The sequence below is a fragment of the Podarcis raffonei genome, chromosome 15 (assembly GCF_027172205.1).
Source record: "Podarcis raffonei isolate rPodRaf1 chromosome 15, rPodRaf1.pri, whole genome shotgun sequence".
Lineage (NCBI taxonomy): Eukaryota > Metazoa > Chordata > Lepidosauria > Squamata > Lacertidae > Podarcis > Podarcis raffonei.
In genome coordinates, this window is record NC_070616.1 from 31,363,113 (window position 1) to 31,381,707 (window position 18,595).

Genomic DNA, 18,595 nt, shown 5'->3' on the forward strand with positions numbered 1-18,595 from the left:
AGGTAATGGGGCCCTTTATATGTCCAGCTGTCCTTTGTCAACAACAAATTGTTGCTGTTTTTTGTGTTGAATATATGCTATATGGTAATTTATGGACCTAATAGGTATCTAAAGCCATTTGCACATGTAGGCACCCTATATATAGAAATGATCAAACCAGTGATATTTTAGGGAACAGGCTAGCAGGCGGGGCCCATTGCTTACATCACAGGAGCCTACACAACACAAAAAACTGTTACTGTATGTAGGTTTTATTTTGTTTTTTATCTTATATTTTGGAAATGTATATCGTTTTTTTCCCTTTAATTTTTTTTGGGGGCCCCAAGAGTGGGACCCTAAGCTATAGCTCATTTAGCTTATACGTAAATCCGGCCCTGCTCCTGGGACATGGCTGCCACCCATAGCTGTCAACTTTTCCCTTTTCTTGCGAGGAATCCTATTTGGAATAAGGGAATTTCCCTTAAAAAAGGGGAAACGTTGACAGCTATGCTGCCACTCCTTCCCCTGAACAGGAAACTGAAGAAGTGGAGACAACCTTTAGTGTGCCAGTCTCACATGCAATCCTTATTTCCGGACTTACCAGTTTTGCCGTATCCCTCAGGGACTGCTTTATACCAGGGGTGGCGGCCGTCAGGCCCTTCCCCTTTCCTCCAGGCTCATTTCCCAGAAGTTCAAGACCTCTTGAAATATGCACCTCCCTTCCTGGAAAATATCTGAAAGGCCACTCCAAGCTTTTGAGGCCCAGCTGAAAGAGAAGAGATAACAAAAATTAAGGAAAACGTGCCTGCGCAAATGACAAGATTACAGTTTCGCTTCCTGAAAACACTGTGATAAGTAGCAGCACTGCTGCTAACGAAAGCAAATTATAGTCGTAATGCTCACGGAAAAGGGTGGACGGAAGGGGGAATCAGGATTTTTATGTCTGTTGTTACTGTTATCTTTCTTCTCACAATCAATAACATTTTAAATAATGTGACCCAATGGACGGTTCCCCACTGCCACTTTCCTCAACCTAGTGTCCTCCACATGTTGTTGGGCTACAACTCCCATCATCCCCAGCCAGCATGCCTAATGGTCAGGGATCGTGAGCACCAGGGTTGGAGAAGACACTAACAATTTTTTACACACACACACCCCACACACATACAGATGCACCATGGTCTTGTGAACTAATTATTATTATTAACTACAATTATTGGTAGTAGCAACAGTGGTAGAATTTGTGTAGTGCCATCAGTATGTACTAGCGGAAAAGTCCATGCCCCAAGGAGTTTACAATCCAAATTTCAGCAGGAGAGGAGGAAGGCAGAGATGGGGGTGAACAAAGAAGCATTTTGTGGCTGTTTCCATTGTGCCTGCTTAAGTTTAGCTATGGGCCAAGTTACAACTGGACATGGAAACTTGGAGGTTTATACCACAGAAGAGCTGAGTTTTGAGGAGGAAAAGAGGCTGCGTCGCACAGGTAGACAGCATCACACAGGTAGACAGCTTCAGAGACAGCATACAGACCATGGTGGCAGGGCAGAGACTTCGAGTGAACAGCAAAAATCTCAGAGTGTAGGTCTTGGGCAGAGGAAAGAACTATGGGGAGATGAGGAGGTCAAGGACGAGAAGATTCAATCCATGTTCAGTGCAGCGGGCTGCAAATTGAAACTCTGAACCTGAATTAACTCAAGTTCTGAATATGTCGTGAGCCTTACAACACTGGGGATGCAGGACAGAGATCTGCAACAGACCAGCTGCAAGCAACTGAGGGAGCAAAACCATGGATGATATTTCTATACATATAAATATTGAGGAATAGGGAGATAATTCAGCTTTACATTCAGCACAGTTTTACATTGGTCAGCACAAAGAGCAGCACAAATGTATTTAGGGGACAAAAGAAAGTCTCAAGGCACTTGGGGTGATGGAAATAATTCTTTTTCAAAGGTATTTACTGTTGTCACTTTTTCCCCACTCCAGAAGCCATCCAAAATGAATGTTGTTGTTGCTTAGTTGTTTAGTCGTGTCCGACTCTTCATGACCCCATGGACCAGAGCACGCCAGGCACTCCTGTCTTCCACTGCCTCCCGCAGTTTGGTCAAACTCATGCTGGTAGCTTTGAGAACACTGTCCAACCATCTCGTCCTCTGTCGTCCCCTTCTCCTTGTGCCCTCAATCTTTCCCAACATCAGGGTCTTTTCCAGGGAGTCTTCTCTTCTCGTGAGGTGGCCAAAGTATTGGAGCCTCAGCTTCAGGATCTGTCCTTCCAGTGAGCACTCAAGGCTGATTTCCTTAAGAATGGATAGGTTTAATCTTCTTGCAGTCCATGGGTCTCTCAAGAGTCTCCTCCAGCACCATAATTCAAAAGCATCAATTCTTTGGCGATCAGTCTTCTTTATAGTCCAAAATGAATGGCCACCTATAAACACTCCTATCAATGTGCAATAGAATTAGCTAAACTGTTGGAACACCAAGATCTGCTCATAGGCACACATCCTGCCAAGCTCTACCTTCTGAGAAGCAGTGCAAGGATAAGACTGACATTGACATTTACAATCCATGTTTTCCAAGGTGGACAGGCCTGATTCATTTAGATATGTTAAAAGGGAGGGAATGCAGCTGTTAGACCTGGAACCTGGAACGGGCTTTTTAAAAACATTCCATATAATTACAAGGCCGAGTCAAAGCAAACCAAAAGAAGCATATCTCGGTTTACAGAATTTCTCAACCTTGAGTCCAAACTGCAACCTCCAGTTAGTTCCAGTGCAGTCAAAGCAAACCTAAGTCTTCTGAATCCATGGGTTACAACAGCCGCCTGCTGCCTCCTGGTCTGTTTTGGAGGTCAACATCCATCAGTGATGAATGCTGCAGTTCAAAACATCTGGCGGGCACCTGGTTGGGAAAGGCTGGGTTGCACAATGGGACCAGCAGCAAGGTTAGGAGTAAGCTACAGTTCCCAAGAATCTTTGAGGGGCAAATTGCTTTAAATATATGCTTTATACCCAGCTAAAGCTGACAGAGGGCACAGTGCAGTGGCATAGAGACTGAGCTACACATCTGGAAGTTTCAAGCTCAAACTAGGGAAGGGCCATAAGCTTAGTGGCAGAACATCTGCTTTGTAAGGATCAGTTTCAGCTCGTTCCTTGCTGGGGCAACTTTAGAGCTCTGTGTCCCCTGGAACACAGCCTGATCCTTGCCTTGCTGCCACCCTGATCTCTGCCTTGCATTCAGCATGAACTCTGCCTTGCTTCACTTTGCCTTGTTATCCCCCTGAACCTTCTTTCACCTTTCCTTGTGACTCTCGCCTTGCCCTACACCCTCTTTGAGCCTTGCTGCGCCACAGAGCACAACACCTTCTTCCTTGCAATGAAGGGGAGAGTGGCTAGTAATACTGGTTTATCTCATAAAAGTTTCTGTAAGGTTTACAGCTAGAAAATGCATGTGACTTCCTTTGAACATGATAAAGCACTATGCGCTCATTAAGCATCATTGCATTTTAAGGAGGAGGTGCAGGGACGAAGAGCTGTTGTGGGTCTTAAAATGGGTGAGATAGGTGAAATGAGAGTTAGGCAGATAGCTGCCCAGTACTGGAAAGGGGTGGTAAATCCTTGTTGAAAAGAGGATGGGGGGAAAATGCAAAACAGCAGCAAGAACTGGAGGAAAGAAGTAGGGCTGGTGGGGAGTGAAAAGTGGGGGGAAGTCATTGTGGCTCTCAGCCACATGGTTTTCGTTGTGGCTTCAAACTTGGCAGTGCCTTGAATGCACTTCCGCTATACATTTAGAATCAGTGCAACCATCTGTACACTCACACCGTTCTCCAGCATTCTGTTTCATTGAGTTTTTCAGAATTACACCCAAGGTGGTGGAGGAGGAAGAACTAAAGGCTATAACTTCTAGATCAGTTAATGCATTTACAAAAGTTATCTTAAGAGCTGCGGCACATTCACAAACCAGAGAAACTGCTGTGGACACCACCCCACACCCTACTGACTGCAGCAGCAAGTGCTTCTATCAAGCCAGTGGTAGCTGGTGCCCATCAAGACTGTTGGAGCAGAACACGGGGAGCCCAAGCAGCAGGCAGTGCCTAAGCCAACAGCAGGCAGGGTCAGCTACTTCTAGTCTTGTCCCCATCCTCAGCTTTCCTGCTGCCATGGCCTGAACTGGCTGTAAGTAAGAAGGCAGACAGATGGAGGCAGACAGGTTGGTGGGGAAGTATCCCACTTGCCCGAATGGACCAGCATCCAGTGGCCCAAGCCTCCAGTGGGTATCAAGGTAGAACTATGCAGGCACATTGTGTGCCTGCGGTCACCATGCAATACACACAGTTCTTTATTTCTTTGACTTAACTCGGTTCACGGGATTTGGGTTCCAAAGTCACCATCCATCACATTGATTAGCTTGCGTGTTTTGTGTTGCTTCACTTTGAATTAATATTTTACTGTATGCTTTTCACACTGTAACCTTCCCTGACCCTCAGAAGAGCAAGATGACATAAGTCACATTAAAAAGAAAAAAATGCCTATAGCCGCGGAGCTGACACATTCATTGCCACAATTAAGGATAAAATAAACCCAAAGAGAGAACGGCAAACTTTATTTCTACTTATGAGTTCAAGACAAGGCCACAGCACTGAGCCAGGCAGAAGGCCAAGGGGGGGGGGGCGGGGGAGAGACGGGACCATTTGGTACTTAACACATCAGCTGGTCCAGTAAACAAGAGGCAAGAGCATAAGGTTATTCCCTAAAGCAGAAAGGAACCAGGATGTGGCCAAGATAATCCTCTAAAAATGCAAGGATTGGTTAGATCAAAGTCACTGGCAACAAAGGAAGCTTTATTGTTGTTGTTTAAAAAACATCAATTATAGAATTCTTTAATGAGGCTAAAATTCTCTCTGGAGTGAGGATACAATTGGATGCTGGTGCTTTCAACAGAGCAAGAGGCATTTCAGGGAGGCAATGTGTGCATTCATAGCGAAACCCGTGCAGGCACATGACTCCAGCTCTCATCTGCTTGAGCAAGCTCTGCAGACAGGGTTGCAGTTCAGAGGAGAAGGTCCGTTTTGAGGACAACTTCATCTCAAGAATTATGCAGGGTGGGGGGAAAGGACAACAGAATTCACATGAGGCACAGAGCCCTCGCTTATTTTCAGAAATGAGGCTCTTAAAGGAGGGTGAATTATATAAGGGCCCCTACGGAATGGGTTGTGTGTGTGTTCTGCAAGTATATTCTGCAACATGTCACTGAGTTCCACAATAAACATAATGTATTCTGAGTTATACAGAAACAGAGCAGCATAGGCAATTCAAAGAAAAACACTTAGTTTTTTTTGTAGAGCCTTTTCTAATTTTGGCTCAAGTACCCTAGTACCAAAGTCTGGGAACAGAAATAACACTAAAAAAAAGATTTTCTACCATTTTATATTTTTAAAAACTTAATATAAAACTAAAGCAGTAAGAAAGTCACCAACATGTGGTTTCTCCCCCATAAACACAAACCTAATCTACAACATACACATTTCAAACTATTTGCATTTTAGTAAAATTAGAATATCTGGTTGTTTACCCTGCAACACACCAGAATATTTAGATGAATGGCTTGCTGGAGAGCCAACATATTTATAGGTATTGCTTATGCCAGCATGAATTTTTAAAAACATTTTTTAAAAGCTATCGCTTCTCAAGTGCAGCATAGGGGAAGAAAACTAAGTTAAGAGCCTCTTAAGACATCGTAACACACATTAAGTATTGCCTTCTGTTTTTGTACACATTACCACATATTACAGGAGCCACTTCACATAAATATCAGACAAATGGAGAAGTCTGTCCTTTTACTCCTGATTCTGAGTGTCGAAAGGCAATTCAAGTGCATTAGGACCAAACAGCATTACATCATCACAAGGAAGCCCCTTTAAAAATGCATGACTGTTAACTCTGCAGTTTAGCAAAGACTGGTGTATTGCCAGTTACAAATCACCTACACAAACACACAAAATACAATATACTTCCACCAATCAGGCAACGGCTTACTTAAAATTCAGTTGTTGTAGCAACTTTCTGACAACTTTTTGAGAGATGCCAGACTCTGGCAAGGCTGGCAGATTGCCCTTCGAGGAAGATAGCAAGTTTCCTTATGAAACAGGAGCACACACAGGGAGGAAAGTGTCAGAAGCAGTTAAGAAGGCTAACAGGGAAGAAAACAAGGACTCCTAACATAACATGAGGATCCTGTCTAAATTCCTAGGCCAAGCTTGTGCCCTCCAGATGCTCGGGCTACATATCCCATCAGCCACAGTCAGCCTGGCCAATGGTAAAGAGATTATGGGTGTTATTGTCCAAAACATCTAGGGAGCACCAGGTTGAGGAAGACTGCTGCACAGACCACTGACTACACACAGTAAAAGATTGTCATCCAGTTCAACGCCCATTGCAAGCATCCACCAGCACAGATCTACCTACGGAATTGCACAGAGTGCCACAAGCAGGGGAACAGGCGCACTGCTCAACACATGGGTTCAGATAGTTGCTCAACGTGATGTACGGATGCGAGCCAAGTCACACACAACATTCATGTCAATGGCTGCAGAACGTCTTGCATTATGAACACAAGCAAGGCAAATGCCCTGGACTGAGCTCAGTCTGGCATTTTAAGGACAATGCAAGTGTTAATTGAGAACTGGAAATTCTTTACCCTTTCTTAATCATACTTTTACTTGAGATGATGTTAGAAAGCAGATTTTAAGCTACATTTTAAAGATTAGATTTCTTTCTTAAATGGATGGTTTCTTCTTACCAAATTATGATATCCATTATAGGGGTGGGTTCGTGGTTGGTTGTTTCCTCCTTCCCCAGGGTATTTTGCCTCTCTTTATAACCATTTGAACTCTACCTTCATTTAAAACAACAACAACTGCATACTTCTCAAGCTTATTGCCAATTAGATCTGTGGGGAAATATCTACACACACCAGAGAAAGTGTTCCAAAACTGTTGAGAAAGACAGTTTCCCCCCAAAATGTGACCGTGTGGAATTATTACAAATGCTTGGAAATTATATATGAATTCACCAGTGTATAAATGTCTTAATAACAACATGAGACAGGGGGAAGCAATACAAACCAGGCTCTGCATGTGACCAATTCATGCAGTACATCTGAGTTTCATGAGTAGAATACTAGAATATGTAGTTATGAGGTTTTACTAATTGTTATTTGTTTGTTGTTGCTGTTATATACCTATTTCCATAGAGGTAGCCTTGTTAGTCCCTTGCAGCAAAACCAACAGTCTTGTAGCAGTTTAAGATGAATTTTATTGCAGTGTAAGCTTTTGTGAACCAGTCAAACTCAAACTTATTGATGATATTGTGGTGGTGATGGTGGTGGCGGTTACCTGCCCTTCACCCTAAGGTCCCACAATAGGTTGCAACAATTAAAACACAACATAAATGTTGAAACACAATATCACACAATATTAAAAACAGTTTAAAACAACTTAAAATTACAAAATAAGGGGGGGGTCCTAAATTTTCATCTCAAATACTAATACTAATAATTTATTATTTGAATATAAAAACATAGTAAAACACTAAACCTTAAAAAGCTTTCCTATACAGACACCCCTCTGTGGGAAGAGAGTGCCACAACTGCCACAGAAAATTCCCTCCCCCAAGCCACCCCCCTCAAGTTTCTGAAGGCGATAGAACAACCAAGAGGACATCGTCTGCTGATCTAGCACCCAAGATGGTTTTAGGGAAGGATATACATATTTCCCCTGAACACATATGCATCTATCAACTGAGAATAAACAACAGACATCTGATGAAGTTGGCTCTAGTCCATACTTCCTCCACAATAAATCTGTAAGTCTTTAAGGAATGTCACAACAAGACTTTGTGGCTAAATCCCAGAAGGAGAGGTTATTTAGAAGAACAAGGGAGGGCAATTCAAATGACCACTGACACTGGCTGTAATCTCAAAATCATAAACAAAACTGCAACAGTTGATTGCAATCATTCCTTTATTACTTATTAGTTATGCAAGCTGCACAGCATGAGATATGCTGCTTTATAGTTTTAGGTTTGTCAACAGCCTTCAGAAGAGCAATCTGAACAAAGACCAGAACGCATTGCAGTTAACTTGCACACGGCCAGTCAATCAACAAACAGACAAATAATAATCAAATCCCACTTCTAGATCAAAGTACCCTCAATCCCCACTTAGAATCAAAGCATGCAAATGAAGTACACTTGTCTGTATTATTTCCCCCTTCTGCATGCATTATTCTACAAAAAGATTGGAAGTTTACAAGAAAAATTAAGAAGGTATTGTTGACAAGAGTTGAATGGGAGGGAGGTGAACTGAGGTTGGATTGCCAATGGAAAGGGCCAGGAGGGTAGCAAACAACACGAAAACGAAGCTATGTTAGGAGAATTACAAATTGCAAAGAGATCAGAAGCTCTGTATTCAGGTTGCTGGGGAGGGGAGCACTGCTCTGCCTTACACTGGTTTTTGAATCCTTTTCAGACACTGCCCATGCATTTTAAACTCTTTCTTCGCAGCCGTGAGATATCAAACAAGTTTCACAGAGAAGGCATAGCAAGTGGTTGTGAATCCTCTCCAGAGCTTGCAACGCTGTGCCTACCAGCACGATTGTAATCTTCGTACGATTATTCTTCACTGGTACGGCAAATCTGTGCAGCTCCCATGTGAGAAACAGCAGTGGGATTCCTTTACCACAAGGCCTGTAAAAGCTGGGTATATAAAGCCTCCATCCTCTCTTACAATCCATTTTGCCATGTTTGTTCCAGGAACTACAACTGTCTTCTAGCTAACAGCCTGCACCCCAAAGTCAGCTGTGGGAATCTTGATTAACGCTAGGAGCACAGCATCCTAGACAGCTACCTTATACTAAGTCAGACCATTGTTCTGTCTACCTCAGCACAGTTTACTCTGACTGGCTGTTGCTCTCTCTGAAACTCAGATAGGGGACATTTCCAGATCAATGAGGAGGGGTGCTGCAAATTGAAACTAGGACCTTCTGAAGATGCTCTCCCACTGAATCACCAGTCCTTCATGATCATTAAAGCCCTTGAACTTTAAAGAAGGATGTGCCTGGAAATAATATTATTTTCATTCAATAATTACGTTATTTTTAAAAATACAGTGGTACCTCGGGTTACATACGCTTCAGGTTACAGACTCCGCTAACCCAGAAATAGTGCTTCAGGTTAAGAACTTTGCTTCAGGATGAGAACATAAATCATGCTCCGGCGGCGTGGCAGCAGCAGGAGGCCCTATTAGCTAAAGTGGTGCTTCAGGTGAAGAACAGTTACAGGTTAAGAACAGACCTCCGGAACGAATTAAGTACTTAACCCGAGGTACCATTGGAGAGAGAAAGAGAGAGAGAACATTGGACAATGTTCCCATGAAATTAAAATCTGTGGGAAGGTGAAAGGGGTTTCAAAAGATGAGGAGAATCCAGCATGCTTGGAGCAACAAGTGATGCAAAATCCTACCAGGCACCAGTTTCTTTTTATAGTACAGTGGTGCCCCGCAAGACGAATGCCTCGCAAGACGAAAAACCCGCTAGACGAAAGGGTTTTCCGTTTTTGAGCTGCTTCGCAAGACGAATTTCCCTATGGGCTTGCTTCGCAAGACGAAAACGTCTTGCGAGTCTTGCGATTTTTTCCGCTCCCCCCCCTTTTTCTAAGCCGCTAAGCCGCTAATAGCCTTTTAGCCGCTAAGCCGCTAAGCCTTTAATAGCCGCTAAGCCGCTAAACCGCTAATAGCGCTAATCCGCTAATAGGGTTGCTTTGCAAGACGAAAAAACCGCTAGACGAAGAGACTCACGGAACGGATTATTTTCGTCTTGCGAGGCACCACTGTATATGGTCTCAGATTCAAGGCAGAGGGTTGCTTTGCCTTCTTTTCCAAAGCACTGGATGTCTTCCCCACTGACTGCAATGGGAAAACAAACACCTACACTTTTTTGTGTGTGGAAGATTTCAACAAAATTTACAGGCATCATAGCCCTTTCAAAGGGAACGAAGAACTCAGACAAATACAGTAGGTGCAGTTAAATGTTGAGCCTTCCTTCCTTCTAAAACAGTTGGTGTCCTTCCCATATGTTGTGTGGGCAATGTATGCATTTAAAAGTATCTGAAGCTATAACACTTATGAATACATTTTATTTTCTACTCAATTTGCACTAAAGAGTCACAAGATTTTCTACTTCCCCTTCCCAAAACATTGTGCTTAGAAGTAAAGGCTGTTGATAAATGTCATTCCCTGATTGGAAGCTAGAGCTGTCTGTCACAACTATGCCTGCATCTAACCCTCTCTGCCTGGCATTAGAGAGAGCTTGCAGGTTACCAAAACTCCGCCAATTATGTAAATAAACAAACACCAGAAGCCTTTCCAATGTCCGAAGCTGCGCCAAAGCCACAGAGCTAGCTAGCCTGCTTCTGCTCAGACCACCTCTATTCCACATCTCTGAGGCAAGGAATTCAAAGCCCAAGTAAACTTCAGATTTTTTTAGGCTGCCTCTGGTTTGTTTTTAAAACTGAGATTCAAATGCTAATGAAGGGATCTTCATATAATGCTCCAGAATTAGCCCACACAGAAGCCAGAAAGGATTTTCCCTCAAATGTGATTTGGCAGTTTTGTTTCCTCCCTCTGAAAACAGATGGCCATGGCTTTTTGTTGGGATAATAAAGGCAATTGTTCTCCCCTGGGTACACCCATTAACCTTGTCCTCTGGGCTCTCTTGTCTGGTGCAGGTGATAAGCTTGTGACTTCTGTATTATTCACAAGGATGGAGTAAAATATAAACAGGTGCAAGGGGGCTGGGACAGGGCACTACTGTCCTCCTGGGCAGGGCTTGCCTGCATGGTGCCCTCAGGCATTGCTGGACTACAGTTCCCATGAGTCCCAGGCAGCATGGCCAACTGTCAGATGATGGGAATTGTAGTCCAGCAACGACACCTAGAGGGGGCACCACATCAGCTACCTGCAGTTTATACTCAGGCAACAGCAGGAAGCAGGTGGCACTGTGGTCTAAACCAGTGTTTCCCAAACTTGGGCCTCCAGCTGTTTTTGGACTACAACTCCCATCATCCCTAGGTAGCAAGACCAGTGGTCAGGGATGATGGGAATTGTAGTTCAAAAACAGCTGGAGGCCCAAGGTTGGGAAACACTGCTCTAAACCATCAAGCCTCTTGGAGTTGCCGATCAGAAAGTCGGCAGTTCAAATCTGCACGACAGAGTGAGCTCCTGTTGCTCTGTCCCAGCTCCTGCCAACCTAACAGTTCAAAAGCATACCAGTGTGAATAGATAAATAGGTACCACTGTGGCGGGAAGGTAAACAGCATTTCCGTGCACTCTGGCACTCGTCACGGTGTCTCGTTGCGACAGATGATCTGGAAAGCTGTCTGTGGACAAATGCTGGCTCCCTCAGCCTGAAGTGAGATGAGCGCCGCACCCTATAGTCAAGTTTAACTCCCTATAGTTAAGGTCAACTGGACTTAACCATCCAGGGGCCTTTTACCATAGTCAAGCAATGATTCCATTACTGCCACCTGTGGACAGAGAAAGGTTCTTCTCCCTTTCTCATTAACACCAGAATTCAGGGATATCCAATGAAGCATTATATTCCACAGATCCCCTGGAAACTGCAGGAGCAGAAAGTGCTCTTGTGCTCAGGTCATGCTTGAGAGTTTCCACTGCCATCTGGTTGACCACCATGAGATAAGCATGCTGGACTAGATGGCTATTGGTCTCATTCAACAGGCTCTTCTTATGTTGTCACAAACAGGTTTTAATAAATCTGTCCTTGCAGGAAGCAACCAAATGTAAGGGTAAGGTAAGGGGACCCCTGACCATTAGGTCCAGTTGTGACCAACTCTGGGTTTGCGGCACTCATCTCACTTTACTGGCCAAGGGAGCCAGTGTACAGGTTCCGGGTCATGTGGCCAGCATGACTAAGCCGCTTCTGGCAAACCAGAGCAGCGCACGGAAACGCCGTTTACCTTCCCGCCGGAGCAGTACCTATTTCTCTACTTGCACTTTGACGTGCTTTCGAACTGCTAGGTTAGCAGGAGCAGGGACCGAGCAACAGGAGCTCACCCCGTCACGGGGATTCGAACCACCAACCTTCTGATCGACAAGTCCTAGGCTCTGTGGTTTAACCCACAGCACCACCAAATGTAGGACATTACTAATAAGCCCTGACGGGGTTCTAGAACCAGGCACTTGGCCAACTAATTTCTAGCATTGGTTGCTCAGTAAACTAGGCAGTTTAGGATACGTGGATCAAAAAATACCCTCTATGCTGCAGTATTAAACTGTGTTGACTGAGCCCACAGACCAATAGAGACATGCATTTGTATCCAAATCAGCTGCCAAGTCTCACCAATTTATCTTGTTTCAACAGCCAGGCAGACTCCCTCGCCTCATCTCTTCCAGACTCTGGCCATCAGCCTACCTGCAAACACACCATCTGCCTCTGACCCTTTTGATCTTTGTTTACCTGCACAGCACCTGGACCGCCAGATATGCCCTTCTCTTGGGAGCGTGGCCAACGCTTGGCACTTGCATGATCTAATGACTGCTGAGTTTGTGGCTGGCCAACCTACGGCGCATGGCAGAGCCAACAGGTGTCTGTGGCAGGAGCAAAGCTAATGGGGCAGGCCTAATGCGAGTTGTAGTCCCAAGAACATCTGGAGGGAGGCAAGTTCCCCATCCCTGGCCTGGAGCACATCTACAGTGGACGCTTGGGTTGCGAACGTGATCCATGCGGGATTCACATTCGCAACCCACGTCTGCGCATGCGCGAGTTGTGATTTTGTGCTTCTGCGCATGTGCAAAGTGTGGTTTAGTGCTTCTGCGCATGTGCGACCACTGAAACCTGGAAGTAATCCATTCTGGTACTTCCGGGTTTCAGCAGTCTGCAACCTGAAAAAACACAACCTGAAGTGTCCGTAACCCGAGGTATGACTGTATTACCAAAGCAAGGGGACCTGCAAATGTTTTACACCAATCTTTACCATTTGTTACTTTTATAGCCTGTTCTTCATTCAAGGAGTTTAGGGTGGCATCTCTCTCTTTTTCCCCACCCCAGTTTTTATCCCAACAACCCCCATAAGACACCTCACACTGGATGATAGGGACTAGCTCAAGCCCCCACACTGAACTTTGTGGACAAGCAGTATTTGACACTGGCAGTGGCGGAATTTGGGCTCTCAAATTTCAGCAGCGCATGGGTGTGACACTAAAATTCAGCGCTCACACTCCATTCTACAGCATTGTTTCAGCGCCCCTTGCATGGCAGTGGCCAGTGCAGCCGCATCGGTTGTGCTATCCTAGAAAACCGCTTCTGACGCTGGATCTCTCTAGTTCTAGTCCAACCCTCAAATCACTACACCACACTGGCTTTCTCCATTAGAGTGGGGAATGGCACAATCTTATATTTTTGAATTATGGCACACTTTCTCAAAAGTAATGAGTATTATATTGAAGGATGCTAGTTTACAGTGGAGCCTTGGTTCTCCAATGGTTTAGTTGATTAACAAATCGGCTACAGAACACCACAAACCCAGAAGGAAGTGTTCTGGTTTTCGAACATTTTTTGGAAGCCAAATGTCCGAAGCGGCTTCCACTTGAGTGCAGGAAGCTCCTGCAGCCAATCAGAAGCCATGCCTTGGTTTTTGAATGGTTTCGGGAGTCGAACCGACTTCTGGAACAGATTAAGTTTAAGAACCAAGGTACCACCGTACTAGGACAAAAAGAACAGAAGGATCTCATAACTGATGGTGAGGATTTGCCATCTTAAAGCACCCTTCCTACAGAACAGCTGGAAATTGATGCCAAGTTGTATCCAACTCACTTATTCTCATGGTAGACACACGGAAATTAATGAAACTAGGTTAGCCACGCCTATTACTTTAAATGGGTCTACTCTGAGTAGGGCTAGCAGTTCCTCCCATTCATTGTAGGGTTTTTTGTTTTGTTTTTAAATGTTCCTTATGAAAAGAAGCCATGTAAGATTGTTAAAGAGAAGAATGGAGCATATTGAAGAGAAGAATGGAGCAAGTTATCCTATTTGGTAGGCATGTACCTGTAGTTATGTACAAAAATACTGGAAGAGGATTATTAGAAAAGTAACAAAAATATTGAAATGTGAAGTTCCCTTAGATACAGTGTTGATATTGCTGATCTATAAGTCGCATATCCTAAGGAAAGAACATAAAGAACTTACATTGTGTCTATTAACAGCAGCAAGAATGTTAATTGCTCAAAACTGGGAAGTTACATAGCTTGGAATGTGTGGCTTAATAAACTTTGAGATTTGGCTGTAATGGCATAAATAACATATTATCTAAGAGCAAGAACTGCAAGTGAATACGGAAATAAATTCTGATAAAACTGGTTACCCTTTATATGTTTTTTCCAAGAAAAGTTATCTCCCTCAAAAGCAACTTCAAGCAGGTATAGAGGGGTTTTTAAAGCAGAAATATTGTGATTTTATGTTAAGTTGTATTTTGTTGCAGAGTATTAGGACCTGAAATTCTTTTTTTCTGGAGCAGTTTTGTTTATTATTGCTATTAATTGTTAAAGGAGAGAGGGGAGGGGGTCCTAATCATAGTATAGCCACCAAGGGGAGTTGGCACCAACCCATTCTTGCCCATCAGTTCACTTGGTAGCCCAGCCATGAAAAGGATGGGAGAGAGGCCAAAGGAATCCTCCATTGTGTCCCGGCTCCATTTAGGTCATCCATTTTGGATGAGGCACAAAGGAAGCTGGCATTCCTCATTAGGCAGTGCACAGAATCACCCTGCCCCACACAGGCCTGGCCAAACTAGCAGTTCTGGAGCTTTCAGGGCAGGCTGCAAAATGCAGAAGTCTCGGAATGCTGAACAGAGAACGCTTGTCACATTTCCTCCCTGGGATGTGCGGCCCGGTCCCCTGATGCAAAAGGCAGCCTTTGTCCATAGCCTTTTGGGGGAAAGGGAGGCGGAGATAAAGCATCTTTTCAAATGCATTAATGATTTTTGAGAGAAGAGATTGGGCTTTTAATGGCTTTGCCTCACATTTCAAAGGTTCTTTTCACTTTCCATAGAAGTTAAGTTGCTGAACTGGATGAGGGATGGATTGATCTGGAGATCACTGCTGCACGGTCAGTGTAGTAACTATTTAACACAATCATAAAACTGTTGAGTTGCAAAAATATGCAGCTGTCCCATATGGGGATCAAACCTGTGACCTTGGTGTTATCAGCACTGTGCTCTAACCAACTGAGCTATCCAGGTTGTCATATCAATATAAATATGTTCTTATTGGAAAGTGGCCCTGGTTTTGACTGCAATAGATTCAGCAGCAAGAAGGACTAGAACATGGATAGGCAAACTAAGGCCTGAGGGCCAGATCCAGCCCAATAGCCTTCTAAATCCGGCCCTCGAACGGTCCAGGAATCAGCATGTTTTTACATGAGTAGAATGTGTGCTTTTATTTAAAATGCATCTCTGGGTTATTTGTGGGGCATAGGAATTCGTTCTTTTTTTCTTTCCCCCCCCAAAATATAGTCTGCCCCCCCGCAAGGTCTGAGGGACAGTGGACCAGCCCCCTGCTGAAAAAGTTTGCTGACCCTTGGACTAGAACATACAGATTTGGCATTCCTTTATTATTATACAGCAGGACCGTCATTTTCAAGAAACCCATCGACATAAACCTGACAAATCTGGGACTATACTTTGCAATCAAATAGCACTAATATCCACTCCTGATGTGAAGACAACTTTTATTCTTACTTTCCCCCCGTTTTTCATAACCTGGATTTTGTTACTTTCCCCATATGTAAATGTACTTGTTTTACGGTTTAATGGTTTTATCTCCACCTGTTGTTATGCATTTTCTTTCTGCTTCATATACATTATAAAATGAATTTTTGAAAAAAGAACCATCAAAGCGGTTAGACTAAGACTGAAGGAACAGGTTGCCAACACACACAACAATTGTCTCTATTTAACAAGTACTGTATCCTGTTTTATAACTCAGTTTCTAACATGCACCAGGCCTGTACCAAATTCTGGAGCAGATCTTTCTACCGTACAGTACTTATTAGTCTTGTGGCATTCAGAATATTTTTCTGTCATATGTTGAGTTCTGAAGCCATATTATTACAGAAAGTTATAGTCGTATTATTGATAATATAATGCCATCGATGTACACAGGGTTGTCTTCAATTCTAGTCATACTCAGGTTCAGTCTATTAATTCCAATTTACTCTGGGTATAACTCAGTTATAGCCCACGTAAAAAAAACCTTTTTTAAAAAACGATAGAGTCCCAGGCTTTGCCAAGGAACTTTCAATCGAAACTGAAGTTGTGGGTGGTGGGCACAGCCAACTGAGAGTGAAAAACAAGGCATGATGGAGAATATTTTCATGACACTACAAGGAAGTTTACACTACAGTCTCCACAAGAAACCTGTGGCGTTGTCCTCCCAATGTTAGTGAACGACAACTCCCATTAGCCTCAGTCAGCATGCACAGCAGCCAGGGATAGCTCAGTCCATAGAACATGAGACTCTTAATCTCAGGGTTATGGTTTTGAGCTCCAGGCTGGGCAAAAAGATTCCTGCATTGCAGGGGGTTGGACTAGATGACCCTCCCAACTTTACAATACAGTGGTACCTCGGGTTAAGTACTTAATTCGTTCCAGAGGTCCGTTCTTAACCTGAAACTGTTCTTAACCTGAAGCACCACTTTAGCTAATGGGGCCTCCTGCTGTTGCTGCGCCGCCGCAGCATGATTTCTGTTCTCATCCTGAAGCAAAGTTCTTAACCCGAGGTACTATTTCTGGGTTAGCAGAGTCTGTAACCTGAAGCGTATATAACCTGAAGCGTATGTAACCCGAGGTACCACTGTACTATGATCTGGAGGGCTACAGGTTAGCTGCCCCTCCCATATAACAAGAGTTGTTTCTTTGAGACCTATATATTCTGAGTAACTGAATATTTAAAACCTGAATAAGATTTTTAAAAGAAAAACCTTAATATGGTTGTACACCCAGAGCCCATTTGGGCTTATTAAGTGGAGGTGTTTTCTCACATGAAATTAAAGGAAGTGGACGTGCTTTTCCATTGGGGGGAAAGGATAAGCCATTGTGGGTGATTGTGCAGCTGATAAACAGAAGAAAAGAAGGCCTGGATTTTCCGGGAACACCTAAGGGGCCATTACCCCAGGCAAATTTCCCAATTATACCCAGAGCAAGACATGAGGCAGATCAGGATCTACCGGTAAGGAGTGAATGATTTATTTGTAGCTCTGAAAGGCTTTCTATCTTCCAATGGTTTAGCAACAGCAGCAACAAAAAGGCTTTCCTAAATCTAAATTACCGGTAGGCTGTTAGAATTTTTGAACTGCAATAACTCAAGTTTTGCACCAGCAAGAGAGTCCTAAAAAAAGGACAGACAATGCTATTGCTTCAATGTTTGAGAAACATACAATACTCCAACTAGCTTCTGAAATGCAACCACCTTTAAAAGGAGGTCACAACTTGTTAAGAAAGAAAGAAAGAAAGAGGAAAAAGAAAACCTCCCCTTCCCCACCCACTCACTTAAACCCCAGTGACACAGCAGGGGACCACTTATATAGCACTAAAAGCAATTACCCAGACTGGCTTTCAGCCAGGGTTAAACACATGGTTATTTCTATGGAGGGGAGAAAAATAATAATCTTACTAATGTGCTTAAATTCACAGAGAAGACGCCTACATCCATTAAAGACTGTGTAAACAGCGGGAGATTAACTGTCACGCTGAACGCCTCTGCAATAAGTGATTTGCAAACATCAGGGACAGCTGGACAACTACATTTTTAGAAATCAGTTTACATAGAGAGAGAATCCAATAGTTCACTTGTCAGTGCTGAATATACAAAAAATAAATAAGTGTCATGTTCAGGAGATTAAGCATTAGTTGCAAAGCTACAAACGGCTTCCAAAGTTTGTGGACAGAAACAAGGGTAAGCCTTGATAGGGTCATACCAAAGGATGTAGAGGGGCTGGCCACACAAACACCTGACTGTGAGATGGCTATGGAGAAGGTGGGAGATCCGTCCACCGCTAGGTAGAATTTTCTGTATACATTTTCAACATTTTAACACCGGTAACCAGTATTTCTACATCACCACTACGGTTTAATATTTGTACAGCATCAACTGAAGTTTCATCGCTGAAGCACCCATTAGCTCTGCATATTGACAATCTGGGTTAATTGAAATCCAGCCAATCTATCTAAACTACTCCCTGAATACGAGTCAACAGCATGACAGAAGAAACTGAACAGTTCATACAAGCAGCTACCGTCCACCATCCATGACACAAGGACTCCAAATATTGTTTAGGCATGTTTACACCATGGTTTCACTCATGAGAACACCAAGGTCTCGTCAAGGAGCCACTAAAAGCAAAGAGGCAGAAATTGAAGCAGGTAGGCAGGAAACGGATGGGCAGGGAGGGCAATGGAAGGCAGCTGCTGGAGTAAACAAGAAGCATTAATACTCTTCCTGCGCTTCTCTACCCCTACACCATGGACAAAAGCTGCTGGGAAGTATGACCCTG

At 43.7% G+C, this 18,595-nt stretch overlaps 1 protein-coding gene across 3 annotated transcripts in view; it reads right to left on the bottom strand.

Moving 5' to 3' along the window:
• ST3GAL4 (ST3 beta-galactoside alpha-2,3-sialyltransferase 4) overlaps positions 1–18,595 on the bottom strand; it is a 181,937-nt gene that overhangs the window by 100,319 nt on the left and 63,023 nt on the right. For all 3 annotated transcript variants that reach the window (XM_053367293.1, XM_053367292.1, XM_053367294.1), the window contains one exon: positions 581–745. The gene's annotated coding sequence lies outside the window, so the exon portion shown is untranslated. The remainder of the gene's footprint in view (positions 1–580; positions 746–18,595) is intronic.